Raw genomic sequence first — 20,815 nt, forward strand, 5'->3', positions numbered from 1 at the left:
AAGGACTCGCAAACTGCTATGTATGTAGGAATTGCAATAATAATTGCAATTCCTACGCATTCCTTAAGTGTGCCTCGCAAATTGTGACTCGCAATTAAGGAATGCCTTCCCATTCATTCCTATGGGCCAAGAGGCCCACAGGAATGAATGGGAATTGCGTGCGCAAATTGTGAGTACCTAATAGGTACTCACAAGTTGCGCACGCAATTTCAAGGGTGCAAGGGTTCCAAAAGGACACCCTGTTGCACCCCTGAAATGTGCATGTGTCCACATGTGGCACACATACATGCCATAAGGGCATGTATGTGTGCCACATAGCACTTTGAAAAAAGCCCAAAAGTTTTTTTTTTCCAGGAAATCGCAAATTTCCACCAACTTGAAGTTGGTGGTAATTTGCAATTCCTTAAGGCAATATCGCAATTTACGATGCCTACTAGCATAGCATTTATGGAATCGCAAATCGTGATTCTCTAAATGCATGCACAAAATAGGGAATCACAATTTGTGCGATTACTTATTTTGCGAGTAGGTTTTTGCCTACCTATATAGCACACAGCTTTTTTTTCAGCGTTTGCCAACACAATTTAGCTTGATACATCTGGCCCTATATTCTTTCCTGCTTCTGGTGTATGTTACCTTTCAAAGTCACAATACTTGGGTACATACGCACAGAGATTTACTTTGACCCACTATATATGAAGACCCACCCCATACATCACTTTCCTGATAATAAGGTATTGGTAATTGTAGCCAGATTTCACCAGTGCCTTTGGGTTATTCCACATATTCTTCTAGTCTAATTTACTTAGGCTAAATCCTCCATGATGACATTTTCTCATTTATGCTAACCTTTCAGCACTCAGGAATCTTCTTCGAGAGGGAGGGTTGCCCTGTGCTAAATGTACGACTACCGCATTATGTGAAAGTCAAACTCCAGAAACACTATATAAGAATTCTCCAAACATGTCCTGTAGCCTCCAGTGGGCCAGATGTTCAAGACCCATTTGAACCCGAGGATCTTAACCTCTTGGATGCTCATGACGAGCTGAGCTCGTCATGAGCCACGGCGCTCTGGTGCTCATGACGAGCGGAGCTCGTCATGACCGCGCTCATTACTTGGAACGCTCGCACGCTGGGCTGATTCCACTGCTGTGCTGAACGTTCCATTGGAACGGGCGCAGTCATGACGAGCTCAGCTCGTCATGAGCACCGGAGCGCCGTGACTCATGACGAGCTGACCTCGTCATGAGCATGGGGGCGCTGTACGCGCCCCCCGCCCCCCAGCACAGCGGGGGAATCCTGCCAGCGGCGAAGGGGTTAAAGAGCAGGCCCTCCCACTGATCCAAGATCAGCCCTACCTCAATAATTTCTGGTCAAACCCGGGCAAGTGTCTCCCCATGGGCCTTCAGAAGAGGGATAATGTTCAACATGTTTCTGCTATCACCACTGCCACTCATCCACCACCATCTGTTGCCCAAAGGTTGACCAAATGGCTTCTATAATAAGCTGTCTAAAGATCAGCGATTTTATTCCCACTGAGGTCAGATTTAATAATAAAAAAATTAAGTTATATTATCCCTTGTAGCTGGTTTGTAGCTCTATCTGGGGGTTTTAGGGATTTTCATCCTCCTCGCTATCGGTGACTGCAGCGCCAGTGCATGGAGTCCCAAGTAACATGTTGTCCGATTTGGGTTCTCCCTTTCCCTTGCAAACATCCCTTTGTCTTCATTTGACGCCACCATAGCCTTTTGTGATGATGGTAAAAGGCAGATGTCTACAAAGCCTTGATGTAGCTCCAGCCCTGAGTGACTACCCTACTGAGGGGTTCACAGCCTATCTCTGCTTCTGGGAGATACTGGTTGGTCTAAGAACCTGGGGATGGGTTTGAACAGACTCCCCCCACCATGTGAATCAGTGTCTGTGAGTCTGACTCACCTGGGGGCTCAGGAGGACAGTTGCAGGTGGTGGGGAGGTCTAGTGGGGCCAGGCCCAGCACATGCATCAGGAGAGAAAGGGGAAAGGCCTTCCTGTAGAGGGTAGCATGGACAGTGTTTGGAAACAGTAGGAACTCCAGAGCAGGTAAACAGTACAATTGACTGATTTTGGTGACACTCTTTAGGTACCGGCTAATACGGTGCCACCGGAGGCCTTCATAAGAACTGTCCCAGTGCTGTTCTCCCCACAGATTGGCATCTTATGCAGTACATTAAGCCTGTTGAGACACACAGGTGGTGCCTGTGGCTGTTTTCTGCCATGAGCAGTTGAGGGTGATGCTGCTTAAGACTGGCGTGAACAGAACAGGTGACTTCAATGGGACCAGTGTGGCTGTGAGGACCTGTTGCAGTCACCATGGGTCAAACGAGGGCCGGCTGTAGGGCAGTGCGAATGGTGCAGTCGCACTGGGCGCTGACCTGGGGAGGGGGGCGCTGGGTTTAGCAATAACTTATGATTTAAAAACACCTGCTGCAGAGTTCCTTGTGCCTCCAGTTTTCAGGTTTCAGTGGAACAATAAAAGTATACTCGATGAAAACACAACAATGTCTAATAATAGTATGAAGGCTGACGAGGATGTAGGAAGGAAAAACAAACCTCATAACACCAATTGAGTACCATCATTTGTTATCTTTGCGAGAAAGAATGTTCAATTATTTACATATAACAATTCACATATCATATAACAGTGTGGAGACTTTAGAAAGGGTGTCCCAAGTGTAAAGTGTGAACCGAAGAGTGGTTTGAGCACACATTAAGGTGACAGCAGTGACAGTTATGTACACGGTTTCAACAGGGGTATATTTACAAGGAAGTGGGAAAAATGACTATAGAAACAGTATTCAATAATATATACAATGACTATTTAATTCATAGACATTAATTAGTAGGTTCATTCCCAATGAGCGTCGACGGCGTTTCGACCCTTTAATGGATGGAGGGTCTCGTCAGGACAGGGGCGGTGTGGGACATCTGTAAGGATGCAATCAAAGACTCAGTGATGGAGTAGGTGCCAACCATGCGTAAAAGAGGGGAAGATAAAGGTACTCACAATGAACCCGGCCGGGTACACTGTAAGTAGCCGAATGATACGAGGGATTTTCAATCGTATATGCTTAGTGGTGGACCAAGGCAGACCGCGCTTACTCCCAGGCATTTTCCTGTCCAGCGCCCTATCCGTGCTCATTGTAGCACTTCAGTGGCACGATCCTACTATCCTGTTCCGTGTTGTTGCCATATACGATTGAAAATCCCTCGTATCATTCGGCTACTTACAGTGTACCCGGCCGGGTTCATTGTGAGTACCTTTATCTTCCCCTCTTTTACGCATGGTTGGCACCTACTCCATCACTGAGTCTTTGATTGCATCCTTACAGATGTCCCACACCGCCCCTGTCCTGACGAGACCCTCCATCCATTAAAGGGTCGAAACGCCGTCGACGCTCATTGGGAATGAACCTACTAATTAATGTCTATGAATTAAATAGTCATTGTATATATTATTGAATACTGTTTGTATGGTAATTTTTCCCACTTCCTTGTAAATATACCCCTGTTGAAACCGTGTACATAACTGTCACTGCTGTCACCTTAATGTGTGCTCAAACCACTCTTCGGTTCACACTTTACACTTGGGACACCCTTTCTAAAGTCTCCACACTGTTATATGATATGTGAATTGTTATATGTAAATAATTGAACATTCTTTCTCGCAAAGATAACAAATGATGGTACTCAATTGGTGTTATGAGGTTTGTTTTTCCTTCCTACATCCTCGTTAGCCTTCATACTATTATTAGACATTGTTGTGTTTTCATCGAGTATACTTTTATTGTTCCACTGGAACCATTGTTTCTTTGATATAAAATATGCACCCTGGTTCCTTAGTGGGTAGGGTTCCCTTGTTTTCCTGTGTCCAGTTTTCAGGCAGCTTTAAAAATGGCAAGCTAACTCTTGTGATAAAGTTCCTCCTAGAGAGAGAGATCAGGGTTTTGTCTAGGGGCAATTTTGACTCGCCATAAAGTAGCGCAGAGGGTTAATATGCCGGCTGCAAAAGAACATATACCTTGCAGATCACAGATCTGTATAATATGTGGATAGCTGAGTGGATTATGGCTTTTGTCGCAGAGATCCTTTTGTTACTGCAGTTCATAAGATTCAACCCTAATATAGAACACTGACTGTTACAAACTATAATCAAAGAGCTGCATGCAAACTGCATAAAATAGGTTAGGACTTCTGTTTTTTCCCCAGTCTTTCTTTATCTATTCCCAATGTTGCTGAAAAGGGTTTGTTTGGGTAGATATACATTCTTATTAGTAAAGCCAGCCTTTACCAGTGCTTTAAAACAACTTAAATGTATGTGAGAGAGGGGCTATGGAGGGATGAGGGAATCTTTTGCCAGGTAGTAGTGAGGGAATCAGAGGAAGAGGTCATCAGAGGTGGGGGGGGGGGTGCCAAAAATGATTGTCGCACTAGTAGCCAACATCGCTAAATCCAACACTGCCTCAAACTATGGCAAATAATCTGTGTAGAAAGGGTATGGGATGCAAGGTTGGGACATGGATGGGTTGGTTCAAAGAACTACCCTTTCCAAAGATAATACAGTCATGGGAGCCTCGGGGAAGCCTCAGTAGCCTTCCCAGCACAGTTAGTAGCCACAAAAGGAAACAGTTTCAACAGGGCAGAGGTTTAGAGGACATGCATTCAACTGGTCAAATAGAGAAGTTGTCAACAAACCACGCCAAGTCTAGGCTGCAAGCAGGAACGTGTATATGAAGCTAACATTGCGCCATACGGCTGCTTCAAGGCGCTCCAGAACAATACAAGCATACACGAATAACACGTCACAGCAATTTCCAGGCTGTCACTGTGAGCCAAGTGCATTAATGTGCACACATTGGTGTGCATGCACACTCTCTGCTGGCCCCAGGCACACTCTACGCAACCTCTGCAGAGGCATGAACAGCCACAATGGCCAAGTTCTATAAGTATGTGAACCGTATATAGGTGAAGGGGAGGCTGTGCTTCAGTTAGAGCATCCCTGAGTGATATTTGCATAAGTTTTCCAAACATCCTTGATCCTTTGGGGTGTTCAAGGGAAGCCACCCTGCCAGTCTGCTGCCTGTGTGTACCTGAGCCATCAACCAGCGACACATTCATTGCCCCTGTGTAACGTGTCTATTTGTGAAGCTTGCCCCTTGATATGCCCATGTTACCCTTTCTGGGCGTGTGAATGTGGGAAGCTTACACTGCTGGTGCCCTTTTTGTATTTATTTGTTTGTGGCAAGGGCGCTTGCACTTTGTTAGCCCATGGTGTGCCCATTTTGTGTGACAAGGGAAGCTTTTCTTACCGGTCTCTGCCCTGTTGTGTGTGAGCGAAGCTCGCACTGCTACCCACAGTGTATTGTCCCATGAGCGCTGGGTGTGTACACACTACTGTTCATTGGGTGGTACCAGTTCTATTTCATGGGGAGCTTGCAGGGCTGTTGCCAGTGCTCACCATATTCTCTGTTCGGGAAACTTGCACATCTGCTGCCCATGCTGTAATTCTTGTGTGTGCCAGGACAGCTTGCGCTGCTATTGCATGTCCCAGATCTGTTGCTCTAATGTGATACTTCTAACCGCAAAGTCATCACCGTGTCCGGTAAGTCCAAATAAAAAAAGAAACATAAGTCTCCCAATTACACCACTCTGCCCAGTCAACATGTTTTTTTTCGAGACAGTGGGAATGGTACATCCCATTATTATGATGATACCAATCTTTTCAAGGGCATTCAGGATGCCAGTGGGTGTGAGACACTTCCCCAGATATAGGTTGAACTCTTCACTTGGACTCTCCACATCAGCTTTGCTTTTCTCTTGTGATTTGATGGGCTGCTGAAGTTTTAGACTTCAACTTCCGTTTGTTAAAGTAAAGGCTCATGTCCTGATGGCAGTCTTGCAACCAAGAAAGATTTCCATAAAACCGCTTCTCCCGTTTAACCGTTTCGGCACAGCTGGAATTCCCCAGCGGTGCGGACGAATTCCACGCGTGCGCAAATCGGACGACCCCCCGGCAAGTCTGACACACACGCCCACTGTGACGTCGTCCGATGCATGCAACAGGTTAATGACGCCCCGACAGATACACTGATGGGTACTTCGACGAAGCCTGACTCTTGCCCACCAGCTAACGGACTGGTTGCTAGATGACACAGACCTGCACCTGGTGACTCCCTTCCTTATGCAACACCCTACTCCTGAAAGCTTGGTGATTCTAGCTGTTGACGATTAGAGTCACCCCTAACTCGTTCCCTACTGCATCTCCTGATATGAAATCAAAACATATGGAAGCGTTTGGGAAGACGTTATCCTAACCTATCCTTGCCCTTCATTCAGTCAATGCTAGTGCTTCCAGGGACAATATTCAAATGCATTGTGGGATATGGTCCGCAAGATCTTGCTGACAGTCCCCGAAAACATTCTGTGACAACCTTGCCCAAATTATCCAAGATGATTCGGATGTATTGCAGTATATCACCTGCTCTGGGCTGGACACCACTGACCAATTGGGCAGGGCAGGGGGGACCAGCATGGTGCTTTGACTCCATGTGTGGATGCGGTCCACAGACTTATCAAGTGACGCTCCGGCATCACCCCTAGATATGACATTTGATGGCACCAGTCTCCTCCGAGACGAGGCAGACTCGGCCCTCAAGAACTTCAGGAAAAGCAGGGCTACAGCGCATGACCATGGCGTTTCTGAACCCGTGTGGCAATATCCCCAACTGTTTTGCCCCTTTTGTGGCTTCGGAAGGGGCTTTGCGCAAAGACAACCCCAAGGTCGACCTCCTCTGTAACAGACTATTTAGTTCTTTCAAGGCTTTGGTCGGTGAACCGGCTGACCATGTCCAGTCTCTGGGCCAATACTGCTCAGTCCCCCGCCCCAAGCTACAACCGCAAACAACTTTAGCTTGCCCTCGGTGGTACATGGCCATCCTATCGAAGGCAGAATAAGATAATCTCCTCCATGGATGGACGAGCATCAAATACAACAGTTTGGCTATTGAAGCAGTTCAGAAAGGTTTCTCCGCATTATTTCTCCTATCAGACCCACCCCATATATCACCATCAGACCGGCAGTCGGGGGGTTATTTGTCCACTCTGTATTGGGAGGTCAAGGCTCTTTTGAACAAAGGAGCCATAGAGAGGGTCCCAGTATCAGAATTAGGGACTGGACGTTACTTCTGTTATTTGGCGCCGAATAAGGATGGAAGCCTCCATCCTGTTTTAGACCTTCATCCTCTCAACTTCTTCCTGAAAAAGGACAAATTAAAGATGCACATATTGACCCAAGTTCTATCTGCCCTGAATGCAGAAGATTGGATGATGGTCCAGGACCTGCAGGATGCCTATTTTCACATTTCTGTCCTGCAGTCCCACAGGCACGACTTGTGGTTGTAGGAGGACAGGTAACCTTTTCAGTTTTATGTGCTCCCTTTTGGCCTCATCAGCACCCTTTGGTGTTCATGAAAGTTACTCTTGTAGTTGCAGCACATTTTAGGAGATTGGGGCTACCAGCCGTCTACTGCATTAATGACTGGCTGTCGAAGGCGGGCTTGCCACAGTTAGTCAGTCTTAGACCACCTACATATGACAGCAAACCTCCTAACATCTTTGCGGTGCTTGATCAACGTGCCAAAGTCACACCTGACTCCTTTGCAGAAGCTTTTGTGCATTAAAGCAGTTCTGGATATAATGTAATTTTGAGCCTTCCCTCCGGATCAGTTGAGTCAAGGACATTCGGTCTACGATGCTAATGTTTCAGCCTCAGTGAGAGTGGCTCTGAGATTTCTTTACCTCCTGAATCCTGTAAGTGGACTACGCCAGATGGCACATGCAGGCTCTGCATTTGGATCTGAAGTCGCAGTGGGCTCAGCACCTAGGGAACCTGCCGGACTCCATCCAGATTTAAACAGAGACTGCAAAAAAAATGACTTGCAGGGGTGCATGCCTGACACCAATTGGACTAGCAGCAGGCCGCTCTCCCTGCCCTACTTAGAGCTGATGGTGCCGCTGGATGCATCACTGTTGGGTTGCAGAGGTCATCTGGGAGAGGTGGAAATCACAGGACTCTGGTCTCCAGCAAAGACCTGCCTCCCCATTAATCTGTTGGAATTGTGGGGCATTGGCTTGGTGTTGAAGGCCTCCCTACTGTCCATCAAAGGGAGGCCAATCCAGGTGCTCATGGACAACAGCACCACTGTGTGGCACTGCAGTAAGCGGGCATGGTGAGGTTCTGGGTCCTGCGCCAGGAGGACCAGCGCCTCTGAAACTGACTGAGTCGGCCAGGCATCTCCCAGGTCATGAACCACCTGGTGGACTCTTTACATCTCAGGGCGAACATACTCAGTTGGTGCCGCCTCGCGGATCATGTATGGTAGCTACACCTGGAAGTGGTGCAGGGTGTCTTTCAGCTATGGGGAGAGACCTGGCTAGAGCTCTTTGTCACCGCAGACAATATGCAGTTGCAATATGTATGTGCTTTGAAGTTCCCAAGAAGCGCTTTCTCTGGAACACATTTCACCTAAAATAGAGTTCAGGATTCCAGAATGTCTTGCTCAGCAGCCTCTCCTGCCCTGAGGTTAGAAAAAGATCAGGAACCACTGGGTCTAAGTCATCTCAGTGGCTCCGGATTGGGCCAGGTGAGTGTGGTACCTGGAACTTCTGGGCATGAGCATCCGTCTTTGGATCCGACTGCCGCTTCAGTAGGATTGTCTGTCCTGCACCCAGCCCAAGGCAATCTACACCTCCATGCATGAAGAGTGAGTGGTGACAGTTGAGTGCCTTCAATTACCCACCCTGCATAGTGGGATGTTATTCTAGCAGCTTGGCGTCCATCTACGAAATCTGTTTACACCAGAAAGTAGAAGAAGTTTGTGGCCTGGTGCAATTCCAACCACACAGACCATTGCAAGCAAAGTTGTCAGATGTTCTCTTTTTCGAACTTTCTTTAGCCCAGCCAGGACTTGCTGTAGGCCCTTTTGTGTTGCCAGACTAATTGTTTGTGTTTAAATCCCCTGTCTGTGTTTAAATCCCCTGCTGTGATGCGTTTTCCTCAACTGTCTCGTCCATAAGTTTCCACCCAAACCTTTTGTAATGCCACAGTGGGGCCTTACACCTTTTTGATGTGTACTCGATTCTAGCCAATCCACAGCTGTCCTTTGCATCTCCTTACTCTATAAACAGTCTACCGCGTAGCGATAACCTCAGCTTGCAATGTGAGTGAGCTACTAGCTCTGTCTGTTCACCTACTGGACACCAACTGTTTGACAGACAAACTGTTGCTGCAGACTAGAGCGTTGTTTTTGCTAAAAGTTGGGATGCTCTTTCATGTCGGACAATTCACCACTCTTCTGGCATTCTTTGCTCCACCTAACCTCTCGAAAGAGGAAGACAGACCCCACTGCTTGGACCCCAAACGAGTTTTGAGCTTTTACATCCATCGTACTAATGACCATCGGGTAGATGATCAGCTCTTCGTAGGGTTCACTGCAGAGAAGAAGGGCAAGGCAGTGCAGAAAAGAACCATTTCAAGGTAGATAATCTCCTGTAAAAAGATCTGCTATGCACTGGCCAAGTAGCAGCAACCGGAGAGTCTGAAGCCTCAATCGACCAGAGCCAAGATTGCTACCAGTGCGTTGGCACACTGAGTCATTGTTCTGGATATCAGTCAGTCCGCAACATGAACTTCACTCCATACATTCTGGAAGCCCTACCCTAGCCAGGTCCCGTGGGAAGGGGATTTTGCCCTTTGGGTGAGCCATTGCAGACACACCCTCTTCGGAGGGGACTGCTTTTGTATCTATTCACCAGGTGACCAATCTTACATTAGAAGTATCCATCAGAAGAACAAGTTACTTACCTTTGGTAATCCTCTTCCTGGTGGATTCTCGCTCTAATGCGGACTCCTCACCTCCCTCCCTCCTCCCTGTTCTGTGGAATGGACTCCCTTCACCACCCATAGGAGGAGGCTAGATTAGAGACCTGCACACTGTCATATCTGATTGGATGCCAGCATGTGTGAGAGGTGCATACATGTGGTTCCGGCGTCACTTCAAGGGCAGGGCAAAGCAGATTACATCTCGGGATCCAGTCTGGTACCTGGGGGTATTCACAAGACAAATGATCTGCAGTCAGAAAGAGTTTCCACCAGAAACAGTGCTACTGAAGGTAAGTTGTCAGTCGCTTCCTCTACTGCGTTTGCTAAACACGCAACAGAAGCTAACACTGATGGTGTCCTTTATATAGCTACTGTTAGTATGGTACCTTCTGTAGTAGGGGATCTCTGTGTATAGTCATAATCTAGTGAATAGTCCCGCCCATGTGCGTGGACCCCGGAGCAATCAAAAATAATCTCTTACAGTGTCAAAAAATGCAGAAAATGCATAGACACTTAAGAGAGAATTTAAAGACAGATAATGCAGCCAAAAGGCTACACTGTCCAGTACTTCAACTAGAAATTCCACCATAAAATCCACAAAACAGCAAAGCCTGTACAGATTTCCCTTGCTTAACAGCAAAATCCCTCAGGAATGATAGAGAGAAGAACCTGGACAGACAAGCCCCATAGGCTGCCATTATGTGGCTTAATTAGGATACTGCGCCTTTAAGGAACCTTCCAGAACCTTCTCTCAGTATCCCAGAATGCATAGCAGGTCCAACTTAGCCTCAGTTCTTTTTTCCGGCTCCTGCAAGCAGGACCCTGGAGCATTGAGCTCTCCCTTTTCAAGGGTTTTTGTTGGTGTTTTACACTGATTTCGAATTTTGGTACTTTTAAAGTACTTTGGTGACTTTCTTTCTGTGTTTCTGCACTCTTTGTTTGTCCATAATGCCTGCATTATTCGATAAATGCCCTGAGTGCTCAAGAAAGAAGGCCAGGTCAGACTCCCATGAGGTCTGTATTCTCTGCCTTCCCTCTTCCCACATTCCTGAGGAGTGTGTGATCTGCAGAAGCTTCTCTGGAAGAACCCTGAAGGAGAGGAAGAAAATCAGGCTTCAGGGACTTGAGGAGAGAAAGCTGAAGGCACGAGGTGGGTCAGGAGGGGCTCCTTCTACCCATGCTGAGGCCTCTGGGGGGCTCCCCAGGGGCAGGAAGACCAGCCCTCGCCCAAGGTCTCCGTCTGGGTCAGTTGCGCTGACCACGACGTCGAGGGGACGGTCAACGGCCAGTTCCAGGTCTCCCCAGGGCTCTGGGTCGAGAAAACGTCGCCCGTCGACGTCGAGGAACGTGTTCCGGCCGCCGTCGAAGCCGGTGTCGATATCCTCGTCGTCGCTGTCGGCGTCGAGTGGTCGACATCGGAGGGCCCGGCGTCGGCGCTCGCCGTCGAGGCGACACCGCCGGTCGCCGTCGAGGACATCGTCGTCGAGGGGATCCTCGTCGTCGAGGTCGCCGTCGAGACGGAAGGCGTCTCCGGCGCCGAAGAGGTGACGTCGAAGCATTCCAAAAGACCGACGTCGAGACGGTCAAGGAGATCGACGTCGAGAAGGTCAGAGAGGTCGACGTCGAGAAGGTCCAAAGGGTCGACGTCGAAGCGATCCAAGAAGTCGACGTCGAGGCCGGCGAAGAGGTCGAGGTCGCCGTCGAGGCACCATCGCCCGTCGTCGAGGTTTCGTGGCTCGTCGATCTGGTCGGGGTCGACGTCGAGACGGAGTCACGGTTCGACGTCGAGAAGTGTGATTCGGTCGACGCCGAAGGACCGTTCGACGTCGAGGGGACATCGGTCGTCGTCTGGACACCGGTCTTCAACGTCTGGAGGTCCTAAGGACAGGCCCAGGACTGTGGGGGGCTCCCCACGCTCTGGAAGAGATGGTGGCTCGCCGGGACCGGCGCATTCCGGGGTGGATACTCCGATGAAGCCGTCTACACCTCCTCCGCGGCCTGCTGTGCCGAAGGGTCCTCCTCCGAAGGCCCCTACCCCGCCTCCGAAGCCGGCTCCGCGGGACCCGCGTCCGGTTGCTCCTCCACCCCCGATCCCACCGAGGGCGGTGTCGATGCCTAAGTTTCCGACGCCTCCGAAGAAGACTCCTAAGAAGCCTAGAGCTCCTGACCCTGGGAGGCCGAAGGAGCGTCCGAGGCCCAAGAGGTCGAGGTCTCGCTCGGGGAGACGGGACAGATCAAGGAGTGGCCGTGGATCTTCCTCACGATCCAGGCGTCATCACAAGAGACGTCGGTCCAGGTCGCGTTCTCCATCTGGGACCCGTTCCTACTCGCCCACGCTGTCCGATTCGCCGGAGACTAGGGTGTCTCCGATAGACGATATAAGCACATTTCAGGAGGTTCTCCTGCGTGGTGCGGCGAAGTTGGGCATTGAGGTTGAAGCACCTACGGCTTCTACCTCGGTGATATTTGAGACTTTACACAAAAGGCACTTGTCTCGCCCCCTGTTACCTCTGGTGCCGGGGCTCCTTGAGCCCGCCGAACAGCTATTCCTGACGCCGGCAACGGTGAAATCTGTGCCTTCCAGGATCCTAAAAAAGTACAGGGCTCCGGACTCAGACCCAGCCTTCTTGAGGAAGGACCCGGTACCGGATTCAGTCATCGTGACTGCTGCTCGGAAGCTTCATGCCACCTCCCCTGCGTCCACGGTGCCTCCGGACAAGGAGAGCCGGTGGATCGATTCTGCTGGTCGCAAGGCGTGTGGGACATCCGCCTCGTCCATGAAGGCCGCCAGTGACTCGGCTTTGCTGGGACGTTACGACCGGTCCCTGTGGGACTCGATGGAGCAGTTCGCAGACCTCGTCCCTCGAGACCGCAAGGAGGACTTTGTGGAGATCGTCAAGGAGGGGATGCTGGTCTCTAATCAGGCCATCGGCGCCGCAGCGGACATATCATTGCTGTCCGCGCACGGATATTGCCACGGGATTCACCAGAGACGCCATGCTTGGCTCAGGTTGACGTCATTGAAACCGGAAGCACAGCAACGCGTGGCGAATCTCCCGTTTTCCGGAGGTACCCTCTTCGGGAAACACGCGGATGATGAGATGGCCAGGATGAAGGCCGAAGCGGAGACCCTGACGGCAGTGGGCTTGGAGAAGCCCAAGGAAAAGAAACCCTTCCGACAGTACCAACGTCGGTTTGGGTCGCAGGGTCGTGGAAGGGGGCAGTCTGCTGGACAACATCAACAGCAGCAGCAGCAGCAGCAGTACAGGCGGCCCTTCCAGAAGCGACAGGGTGGTAGAGGTCGTCAACAGTCCTCTACCGCGACCAAGGGCCCGGCCGGGTCCCGTCCCTGAGCTGTTACTTCCCCCTCGTCCGTTACCCGCTCCGGTGGGGGGAAGCGTTCAATTTTTTCTGGCAGAGTGGAGAAAAATTACTCAGGACAAGTGGGTGCTGAATATTGTTTGCAATGGATACAGTCTACGTTTCACCAGCCCTCCTCCATCGATTCCTCCCGTCAGCTCGCAGTATCAACTGCACGAGCTTCAGGCGGAGGCGGACGTTCTGCTAAGGAAAAGGGCGATCGAAGACGTACCTCTGTCTCAAAGAGGAAGAGGTCTGTACTCTCGGTTCTTTCTTGTCCGCAAGAAGGACAAAAACGAGTTCAGGCCCATTCTGGATTTGCGGCAGGCAAACAAGTGGATTCGCAGAGAAAAGTTTCGCATGCTGTCGTTGCATCAGATCTACCCTCAGCTGCAACGAGGAGACTGGATGTGTGCCATAGATCTACAGGACGCATACTTCCACGTGCCCATTGCATGCAAACACAGAAAATTTCTGCGCTTTCAAGTTGGCACCAATCACTATCAGTACACGGTGCTACCCTTCGGACTGAAGTCTGCACCCAGGACATTCTCAAAATGTATGGCAGTGGTAGCGGCGCACCTGAGGAAGAACAAGGTGTTTGTCTACCCGTACCTGGACGATTGGTTGATCAAAGCCTCCTCCTTCTCGGAAGCTCAAGCACACTTCCAGAAGACGTGCGTTCTCTTGAACAAGCTGGGGTTGCACATCAACATGTCCAAGTCGGTCCCGATTCCGGTGCAGTGCATCCAGTACTTGGGGGCCTCCATCAATACGCTGTCAGCAAGCGTGTCTCCTTCGGAAGAGCGACGTTTATCACTCGTTCGGAAGGCTCAGGCTCTCATGACAACTCCGTCTACGACTGTGAGGACGGTGTCTTCTCTACTGGGATCGATGGCCTCTTGCATCTTTCTCACTCCTCACGCACGGCTACAGATGAGACCTCTGCAGGAGTGCTTGGAGGATCAGTGGGACCAGAGGAGAGGTTCTTGGGACGACAGGATACGACTGTCTCTACATGCTCTTCAGTCTCTGAAGTGGTGGTGCTCGAAGGAGAATCTCCTCAGAGGCGTTCCCTTCCACAAGGACATTCCCACGCAGACCATCGTGACGGATGCGTCTCTCCAAGGTTGGGGGGCGCATTCCGGAGACCTGCAAATTCAAGGGACGTGGTCCCCGACGGAGTCCACGTACCACATCAATTTCCTGGAACTGAGAGCTGTTCACTTGGCACTGAAGGCCTTTCATCCGTCCTTTCAGACCAACTCTCTGCTTGTTCAGACGGACAACACGACGACGATGTATTACCTCAACAAGCAGGGGGGCTCGAGATCGCGCACTCTGTCGCAGGAGGCGCAGGCGATCTGGCACTGGCTTCTGGCTCGAGGACTGTCGATTACGGCCACCCATCTGCCAGGTGTGCAGAATGTTCAGGCAGACGAACTGAGCAGAATCGTGCAGGAAAACCACGAATGGGTCATAAACGACGAAGTACTGGGAGAAGTCTTCGCAAGGTGGGGAACTCCAGACGTAGATCTGTTCGCCACCGCCGAAAACAGCAAATGCCGAGGCTTCGCCTCCAGGTACTACCAGCCAGGGACGCTGGGGAACGCGTTATGGATCAACTGGTCGAACAGCTTTCTGTACGCTTTTCCACCAATTCCCCTGATTCCGGCGGTTCTCATCAAGTTGTCTCACTCCAGGGCGAGGATGATTCTGATTGCCCCGGAATGGCCCAGACAGTGGTGGTTCACGGACCTACTTCACCGATCTCTCCTTCCTCACATGAAGCTGCCGTGCAGGCCGGACCTTCTCACGAAGTTCGGGGGGCGGATGGTGCACCCCAACCTCTCGTCTTTGAGTTTGGCGGCATGGCTCCTGAAATAGTACAATATGGCCATCTGAATCTCCCAGAGGATTGTATGGGCATACTGAAGGAGGCTAAGCGACCTTCCACTAGGACTTCCTATGCTTACAAGTGGAAGAGGTTTTGCATCTGGTGCAAGTCTAAGAACTATGACCCTACGTCATGCAAGGAGGATGTCATCCTTCCATATCTGCTTCATCTGGCGCAGTCGGGCCTTAATGTCCATTCCATTAAGGTTCATCTGGCTGCTTTGACTGCCTACAGGAAAGGACCTTCACAGTCTTCCTTTTTCCAGATCCCTGTGATCAAAGATTTTTTGGAAGGCTTGAAGAAAGTGTTCCCTCCTGTCAGGCTTCCTTCGCCTTCATGGGACTTGAATGTGGTGCTGTCCAGGTTGATGAAGGAGCCTTTTGAACCCATTCATAAGGCTTCGTTGCAGCACCTGTCCTGGAAGGCGGCGTTCCTCGTGGCCATTACATCGGCCCGCAGGGTGAGTGAGATTCAGGCATTGTGTTGCCAAGAACCTTATACTGTATTTCATAATGCTAAAGTTGTTATGCGTACTCACCCTAAGTTTCTTCCCAAGGTTGTTTCTGATTTTCATATCAATCAGACTATCACTTTGCCTACGTTCTTTCAGAACCCTTCCTCTCCAGCGGAAAGGTCTTTACATTCCCTGGATGTGCGGAGGGTGCTGAAGTTTTATCTTGATAAGACTAAAGATATTCGTAGGTCAGACCAATTGTTCATCAATTATGGCTCAGTCAGGACGGGTCTTGCTACCTCTAAACAGTCCATCTCTAGGTGGATTGTGTCCTGCATTCAGTTGTGTTACTGCAAAGCTAATAAGACCTTAGGGGGCAAACCTAAGGCTCATTCCACCAGGGGCAAGGCTGCTACGACAGCTATGCTCCGTAATGTTCCCATTGCAGAGATCTGCAAGGCGGCCACTTGGAAGTCGGTCCATACCTTTGCTAAGCATTACTGCCTGGACTCTGATGCCAGGGCAGACGCTCAGGTTGGGCAGGCTTCGCTGCGGAATCTGTTCGCACAGTAGTGGCGTTATTTTACTCTCCACCGCCGCTTGGTGTGGGGATGGGCTTGCCATTCTATTCACTAGATTATGACTATACACAGAGATCCCCTACTACAGAAGGAGTAGTTTCTGTCCTGTAACTCCAGTTCTGTAGTAGGGGTATCTCTGTTATAGTCATAAGCGCCCTCCCGCCTCCCCGGTGGAGTGTTGTTCATGATCATAATGCTACAGGTCTGGCGTTTTCTACGCCTTCGAAAAGAACTGAGGCTAAGTTGGACCTGCTATGCATTCTGGGATACTGAGAGAAGGTTCTGGAAGGTTCCTTAAAGGCGCAGTATCCTAATTAAGCCACATAATGGCAGCCTATGGGGCTTGTCTGTCCAGGTTCTTCTCTCTATCATTCCTGAGGGATTTTGCTGTTAAGCAAGGGAAATCTGTACAGGCTTTGCTGTTTTGTGGATTTTATGGTGGAATTTCTAGTTGAAGTACTGGACAGTGTAGCCTTTTGGCTGCATTATCTGTCTTTAAATTCTCTCTTAAGTGTCTATGCATTTTCTGCATTTTTTGACACTGTAAGAGATTATTTTTGATTGCTCCGGGGTCCACGCACATGGGCGGGACTATTCACTAGATTATGACTATAACAGAGATACCCCTACTACAGAACTGGAGTTACAGGACAGAAACTACTCCTTCTGTTTGTGATGCACACTTGCACTGCTGCTGCGTGTTTGTAGGCTATGTGGGGAAGATTGCACTTTTTCCCCCTTGCCGTATGTGTGCTGTATGTGAGGATAGCTGCCCCCGCTGCTGCATGTGCATAACCTGTGCTGTTTGTGATGAATACTCACCCTGCTGTTGGGAAGTCGCCAGGGCTTTAAGTGGGCCGGGTCCTGCTGGTGCTCAGCAAAGGCAGTTCTAAAAAGCAGGTGCTGAAACGTACCCCTATCGGGCTCTCCACTTTTGTCCTGGCCTCACCCTCCGCGTGGAAAAAAAATCTTAACTCTGGAGCAATACCACTTTTCACTGCCTTTGATGTAACTTCTAAGAGACTCCATATGGTTCTTTTACAGTCTCATTATTTCAGAACTGAAGCATTTTCAATATTATATACAACGAAGCCATAGCTGTTGCTTACTTTTCTTATGCAACTAATAACCATTGACAAAGACAATAGTCCTGGCTTGTTGTAGGTGTAATGTTACTTGCTGTATTTTATATCTGGATTCAAAGACAGATGCATCACAATAACAGTCGGGCAGCACACTATGCTAAGCACAGATTTTTAGCTTATGTGTTTTAAGCCACTTCCTTAATCACATCAGCCACGCCCCTTTGGGAGACCCCCCAGTTTTTTCATCCCACTTACAGCGGTGGTAGTAGCAGTCTTTTTCTGTGTGCGAGAGAAGCTTGCACCTATGTTACCTGCTGTTGCGGTTTCTAGGGCACCTGTGTGCAACACTGCCAATGCTGTCACCTATCACTGTAAATACAAAGGATTTTATTTTCCTGGCTGTACTTTGTGTCTCACACCTACACAAGAAGTGGTAAATTAATTGCAATTGACAACAGCAGCATCTGTTTGAGTCCACCCTGCCTTTTCCCTGCTGCATGCAGATACAGTGATAAATATGGAACACAGAGGACAAACTGCTGCCAGGTTCAGACTAGGACAAGAACAGGGCCTGGCAGCCAAAAACACCTCCCACATTATCATTTGAGACATTTCTCAACACACTGCTTGGGTAGTGTGTGGGTGGTTTAATGTTTTGGACATTTTGTGGCAAGAGGTGCATTTTAAACTTCATTGGGCTGGTAACATGCACAGCTGATTGGTATTTTAATGTGTTTTTTAGTTTTTCTTTTAGGGGTTATCTGGATAATCCAGTAGGGAAATTTTGGGGTAAATTGGGCCTCTATTTACAAAAGTGCGCGTAGGTGCACACACAATGTCACAGTTTACCGCTGCACAAGTAGGCCTTTACAGCCAGGACTGGCCTTGGGCAAGGGTGAGCTGGGCCAAGGCCCGGGGCGCCTACATTTTAGAATGTTTCCCCATGAGGAGACCTCGGTAACTATTTGATTTTAAATTTCAGGTCGACAGTGCCTGTTTATTTTCTTTACAAATCAATTAGTTCCCTTTCTCCCCCTCCCTCTCCTTCTCACCTAAGCCCCCTCTCACTTCCAATTTACCATATAGTTGGTGTTTCAGGAGAAGGAGGGAATTTGCATTCAGGATCCAGTCACTACTGAGGTAATCTGTTAGAAAAAAACAGGGGGTGCCCTGTAATCACTGCAGCTCTAGGGCTAATAAAATGACCATGGAAAAAAGGAGAGCGCAGGAAATAAAATGATCAAAAATCACAGCCAACTAATTTGGTATGACAAACTGAATCAAAAAACTTAATAAAACTGTATATCTTTGTGCTCAATCATCAGAGCTACTTATTTTTCCTTTTGTTCCTAGTGTGTTCAAGAGTATCTCAATTGAATTAAAAAAAAATACACATTAACCCCTTGCATGCTGATGACGGCCCCCAGCCATCATGCACTACGACGCTCGTGTGCTGATGACGGCTGGGGGCCGTCATAAATCCGCCCGCTTGCGATTCTGCCGCACAGGCGCAGAATCGCAGCCGCATGGAAGGGGTTAAAAAATATCACAAATATTTACAAACAAATTCACATTGAATTACACACAACATAAACACAGCTTGTGGTCAATCTTGGCCTATTACGACCACATCTTTTGAAACAATAATATTTGGTGATTTTAATTGGCTTTCCAAAGAGTTCGTAATTCACAGAGAGGTAGCCTGGGGAAATAGCAAGTATTCTTTTTAGTGCCTAATTATGCACTTCCCCACCATGAAAGATTGATAACATTCATCCTTAATTGGCTCCTTCAAAGAATAGAAGGTCGACGAGTTTCGGCCTTTATTGCTTTAAAGGCTTCATCAGGACTGACGGTTGATAGGTGACCAAGGAGTTCTCTGCATAATGCTACAAGGCTTACAGGCAATGTTGTAAGTCTTCAACTGTTGTTATACTTTAATAATAAACAAACAACCACGTCGACCTACTATTATTTGGAGGAGCCAATTAAGCCCATAGGGATGAATATCCTAAATCTGTCATGGAGGGGACGAGCATAATTGGGCACTACTTGTAGTTTCCCCTAATTAGTTGGCTGGCCAAACAAATTACATTTTTGGGACAAATATTGATTTTTGATCATTTTGTTTCCTACACCCTCCTTTTTCTATGGTCACTACTGAGGTAATCAGCCAAGACCTGACCTGTAAACACAAAGCCCTCCTCACTAAATTCAGCAGCAAGGAGGAACATAAGGGGGAAGAGAAGGGCCGTATTATCCTTTCTCCTTTTCTCCCCTAGGCTCGCTCCATGACATCCTTTGCTAGGGATCTTCTGATAAAGTTAAAGTTTCCAAGTAGAACAGCAGCAATTAATATTTTACTAAAGAAGGCAAGTATGATATTTGTAAAAGCACACAGTTTTCCTCAGGAGGGTGTTCTGGCACTAAGCAAACAAGGTGTACAGCACACAACAGTGTCAGACAACAACACAAGCTTTTCTCATTCCAACAGAAAGCATAGAACAGAAGCAGCATTGTTATGTGTCTCAGTCAGTGCTTAATTTGAGCCCGAGGTTTCTGGGCTGGTACTTTGTCAACATCTGCACTGAAGATAGTCTAACACATGGTGGCGTTGTTTGTCTAAATTAGAGATGAACACAACGGCTGTTTATTAATTCAATATACTTTAAAAATGATTAATATCCAGGGCCACTGGAATTATGCGGCTGCCTTGATTTTCACATAATTATAGATTTGACACATAATCTATCCTCTGATGAATAATCTGCAGATTTTAACAACAAAAAAATGTGTTTCTAGCTCAAACGGTTCAAAAGTTACTAAAAATACAGTGACAAGTGTCGCAGCTCGCTGGAAGATCCTTTGCAAAACTGGACTGGTCACCTTTCTGTGTTACAAAGTTTAAAAAAGACAAATGTATGAAGTAATACTATTACGAAATGTGCCTCATTATGCTGCATAATTTGCCTTTTCTTTCTGCATAATTTATTCAAACCTGCCGCATATTTGGCCATCTCCTGCCGCATAATTCCAGTGTCCCTGATAATATCTGCTGCCCAAACCATTCTTATAGCTTTGGGTGCCTGGAATAGTCTGAATTCTCACACTTGCAGGAGTGTGCTGGCAAGTAATTGTGTTGATACTTTCACTGGCACGGCTGGCAGAGGCAATGGGTGGTGCAAGCTGCAGGGGCGTCCTGGAGACGGCCCTGGCACTTATTTTTATATAAATTAAGCACTGTTAGTAATGATGGCTATTGTATATTGTTTACAGAAGGCAGAAGTATACGAGTGGATGTGGGGATTATGGGAGGGGGGATTGGATTGGGAGGGGCGCCAAGTTGGCTTTGCCCAGGGCACAAATGATGCACAGACCGGCCCTGTTTACAGCGGCAACTAAACAGACACTAGCTTCTACGATGTGTCACATGACCATCAGAGCAAAGATTCAGCAGATTTGAGCTAGCATGTCAATTTGTGCTAGTTGAGGCATTTCTAAGAGGTCACCCAGTCCTCGGTT

General features: G+C 48.5%; 1 protein-coding gene across 2 annotated transcripts in view; it reads left to right on the plus strand.

Annotated features, from left to right (window-relative positions):
* Positions 1-20,815, plus strand: part of LOC144785932 (uncharacterized) — a 217,411-nt gene that overhangs the window by 124,223 nt on the left and 72,373 nt on the right. The window lies entirely within an intron of this gene.

This window comes from Lissotriton helveticus, chromosome 10, assembly GCF_964261635.1.
Source record: "Lissotriton helveticus chromosome 10, aLisHel1.1, whole genome shotgun sequence".
In the NCBI taxonomy this organism is placed as follows: Eukaryota; Metazoa; Chordata; class Amphibia; order Caudata; family Salamandridae; genus Lissotriton; species Lissotriton helveticus.